The 4,859-nt window shown below is 35.6% G+C and overlaps 1 protein-coding gene across 1 annotated transcript in view; it reads left to right on the forward strand.

Moving 5' to 3' along the window:
• Positions 1 to 4,859, forward strand: part of LOC117109938 (probable beta-D-xylosidase 5) — a 17,444-nt gene that overhangs the window by 10,837 nt on the left and 1,748 nt on the right. The window lies entirely within an intron of this gene.

Genomic DNA, 4,859 nt, shown 5'->3' on the forward strand with positions numbered 1-4,859 from the left:
CAAGTGGCTACTTAACATGGGGAGCACAAATTGTATAAATCAAATATATTATAATACAGTGCTCAAATATATAGGAACATGATGTTATAAACCTTATCAAAAATAGTTCATCAATGAAAGTTCCTTATTATAGTTTCAATGATGAACTATGTTTGATACGATTTATAACATGTTCCTATATATTTGAGCACTGTATTATTATCTATTTGAAGAGTTTACACCTATATATATATTATATATATTTATGACATTATATATTATAATAATACATATATATAATATATGTATACACTATATATATAAAACAGTATATATCTCAATAATTTAATAATAGAATATAATATGGTATTTTCAATAATATTTATACTGTATATACAGATCTTGAGTTCACATAATATATTTTTGCACAGTATTTACTTTGTTTACCAGCATATTGGTCCATCTGGTAGCATTTCATAAAGAGCCTGATGATGTCAGCTCAAAACTGTCTTAATTACTCACAAAAGCAACAAAGTGGTTGACCCACGTGCATTCTAAAAATACCATGCCAAACGAGGGCGGTAAAGCACTAATAAATGACAACATTTTGTGAAGGTTAACGGATGTCCATATACGTTCATCAGGTGCTATGAATATTCCAAAATGGTATTTCTAAAACTTCGATTCAGAGTATTTCTCAGTCCGTTTGCGTCATTGTTGTCATCATTCAAAAGGTTAATACATTTTTTGTTTACACAATTTTTGCATGTTAATGAGGCAATTAACATTGAACACTGGTTTTTTTCTCGTTTTTTTCAACGCCAATCCTCACCAATCGAGACATTTGATCACATTTGAAGTTGTTTATCATCCATGCGGACAATATTTGTCGTCTTGCATTACATCATTACTTAAATTGATCATGCTTTCAAGAAACCAAGACAAAGTTCAAATCACTGGAATTCCATCTTACTATGTTGTGAGAATTCATTTCATAATTTGCCATCGTAAAAAATTAGAAATTACAAAATTTCAGCATAAGATGACAAATTGAATTCCTTAGGCCAGCAACTGCTGTAAAGCAACAACTTTGTGTAGTCAACTTGAAATTTCCAGTTTTTTTCCCCCCGTCTATTTTGATTTTGTAACTTAATTCCTTTAGATGTAATTGGGTTTTTTTCCCCTTTTATATTTCTTTGTATGAATGTAATAATAAACTATGAGGCCTAATTAATAATCAAATGAAAATTATGCACTTTTAGAATATTGTTTTTCGGACGCAAAACACAAATCACAAAATGTCTAAAGTTGGAAAATATAGCCTCTTTAGTGAAATATTGTTGTGAGCAGGGGTTTTCACAACTGTAAAATTGAATACGTTTTTTAGTAGATACTTCATCATTATGAAGCTGCTATCTCATATTTTTGTGTCAAAAAATATAATAAAGCTAGTGGTGATAAATAATGGAAATATAAATAAATGAAAATTTTTTTTATATGCGCTTGTAATAATACTAATAATAATATTACTAACATAGCAAAAGTTGTAGTTTTTGAATTAAACACTTTTCGGCCCATATAACCACCAAGCATTTTCGACAAGGTAATAAATATTCATTTGTTAACAAGATCGTCTCATGAATATTCATCAGCACCGTAATACTTGTAGATGTTTATGGATGGCACATAACAAGTTGCTAATGAGTAGGAAGGCGTATGACTCCCACGAGGGAAATTACCACAGTATCATTATCACGTCTTTCTATTCATATCGTCCGATGGACTGACATCTTGCTAAGAGACCTTGATCACGACCGAAATCACGTCACACTACTACGAATTCCAGATTCGTCTCGCAGATTATAGGCCCGTCTTTTTATGAGTTAACTAACTTTAAAAAATATAGTTGATCCTTCTAGAATTTATATAATTCTCAATGTATCCATTGCGTTGTATTTATTAGTGTTATGTCGTTTAAAATATATCTCCGCCCATTGTATTTCCTAGCTTATTACAGCTACTAAGTTCAGTGGCCTACCGTATCCATACGCTATTGTAATTGTAAAATAAACTTTTGTGGGGCAATAGGCCTAATCTAAATAATCATCGAATTATTTAGGCCTAATATTGTTTGCACATTACAAATATGTGTCGTTCCCCCGAGGCCCAATTCGCGGGATGATCTTATTTTGGTAATTTATTGTGGACTAAAAAAAGACTCAATTTTTCACGGTGCATTGCCGAGGTCCTGGTACTGTAATTGCAGTCCAGATTCTTCCCAAACTCGTGGTTATCGCCACCGCCAACCTGATGTAAGGAAGGTGGTGAAGTTGCAGGAAAGGTCGAACAATAGAAAGCATTGTATAGGTTGTTAATTTTTCTTCATGTTCATTTTTTCTATGTAACTATCTTGCTAACTGGGGCTCAGGTCCACGGCAAACCTGACGACTTATACTAGCTATCGGGAATTTTCCCGTATAGATGCCTATCCCTGCAGGGCTCTTTTATCTACATAATATCGTTATCCGTCTTCACTTTTAGCATCTCTAAATTCTGAAGTAATTCCCTCACAGCGCCTCCTTGTTAAATCCTTGTGGAATATTTGGTTTATAAATCTAAGCCGATGTTACTTGCCTTGTAGGTTATTTGCTTCGCATTAATAACAAACGAAGTATCTTAAATCCCCGGAGATTTTTGCTCAAACTAGCATGCTAAAACTCCTCTATGTTTTAGCATTCTGAATTAGTCTACGTCGTACAGTTATTAGTAAATCCCCTTAAAACGCGAATTGCGCCCGAGCGGGCATTCCACACAAATCTACGCCTTTATTAAGAGTTTTCCCACGCCCTGCCCTCCTGTCTTTTCTTACGTAGTATGTTTAAGAAAGACCGAATAATTTCCTGATAATGAATTCATTAACCGAGTCTGTTCTACCGAATAGCCGGTTGCAAATTCGAGTATTTTGAACATTCAATATAAGGAATATGCCTGTTTTCTTTAAATCTTCGAGTATTACCGAGCGGCAAGGATAATTGCTATACACTTGGGTCCATAGGGGTTTTTCCCCCGATTTCTCTTTTGTTTAATGATCGAGAGACATTATATCGGCTGTCGACTCAACTTGCAAGCTGTTCCCAAGTGGCGCTATTGTTGCCTTTTTACGTCAACACGATTATTATTCAGTATTCACTATCTCGCTCGTCTTTTCGTTGAAAAATGATCAGGTTATCCTTTCAGACTCAAAATCATTCATGGATTCCATAATGAGTCGATGCAGTGTACAGTTAGGCCTTTGCGAAAGTGACCCAAAAAGTATGCCCCTTATCCAAAACCCTTCATAATCAAGTACATGGTAAGCATGCGCTGAATAAAAAGTCGGGCCGGTGGTACGCACGCACGCGCTTGTAATTGGAATAATTCTCGCCATCATTTGAACGGTGTTTATGAGATGTGAAAGTGTAGATCGTGAACTCGCATTATTATTCCCTTTATATGTAACTCAACATTTCTTCCAATACACCAGGCTTCAGAAGGGGCAAAGAATTATCATTTACTATTCCAACAAATTTTTCTTGTTTTTTGGTTTTGTTTTGTTTTTACTTTGCGTTGCTTTGTGCTGATACATATGTTCATGGTAGGATCGGGGCGGGGCTCCGAGGGGTATCCCTTACTGAGTATTTCCATGGCCTTGAACTTTTATTGTCACTGCATATGATACGGTAGTTCATAAGTTATTTACGGTATGACATTAGGCGGCAAGCCTGTGGTCTGCGCATGGGTATCGATCCCATATTGAATGTTTAATGTGTCTCCATCAGGCCCCCAACATCCAAAACCCTTCGAGAGAATACGGCATATGCGTCTTAATGACGTATGGGTCAGTGCGGTGTCTAATTCATCTTTCCATCGCTGACTTTTCACTTTAAGATCTACATTTACTCAAATGAGGGCAATTGTTTGGATTAGTCTTCTGAGTTAACGAGTTAATATGGTCGGATGACGCAATTTATGTTCCTCAAGAACCATCCGTTACTGGATCACCGTACATCGACCTGAAGTAGAGTATGTCCCTGGTTGATGCGCGGGTACTCCACACTGCGGTCGCTAAACACACCATAATCATTAATTTCATAATAATGAGGATTATGAAGGTAATTTTGTCCCGGCTTATATGCTATTAATGTTGTACCAAGAGATTGTTCACTTGCCATCGGCGAGTTTCAACATTTTCTGTGCTTGCCAAACTCTTTCCTAATCAATCCATTATTAATCGAATCCAACTTCGAATTCGAGTTTCACTCCATGTCCTTTTGAGTTGAAATTTCAACTGTTGTGTATTATAAAGCTTGTTGATTCCATTCAGATCATTCGTTGGCAACGAGCGTAGCCTATTGATATTCTATAAAATTGATCTTACCCCGAAGTTGATTCCACCGCAATTATTTATCCCAGTAATGCCTGTCTGTTTCACATTTTCAATCAGAGAATAAGTTTCATTGTCTTACTTAGCCAATCTTTAGATACTTACTCTTAAATTCAACTCATAAGTTTCTGAAAGGACGCACTAGAGGTACTGTACTTCGCTTACTATACGGCCTCAGCACCCTGTCTGTTGTGTAGCCCCTACTCGTGTTGACGTAGTCTCCAGAAGAACATATCAATCCTGCGCAGATAAAACTTTAAAAAATATGAAAAATACCCTCAATAATCGTGTTTCGTAGCAAAGGCGTACGATTCTTACTGTTAGGCATTACAGGCCACTTTAAAACAATGTAATTGTTTGCAAGTTGTATGATATAATAAACATTAAATATGCTTATTATTTATGCATCTACACTTTATACTCTTTCCTCTTTCCGTTTTATATATATAGGTCTATA

Source organism: Anneissia japonica, unplaced genomic scaffold, assembly GCF_011630105.1.
Source record: "Anneissia japonica isolate Jap-2015-1 unplaced genomic scaffold, ASM1163010v1 scaffold1511_len2985839_cov193, whole genome shotgun sequence".
Classification (NCBI taxonomy): Eukaryota; Metazoa; Echinodermata; class Crinoidea; order Comatulida; family Comatulidae; genus Anneissia; species Anneissia japonica.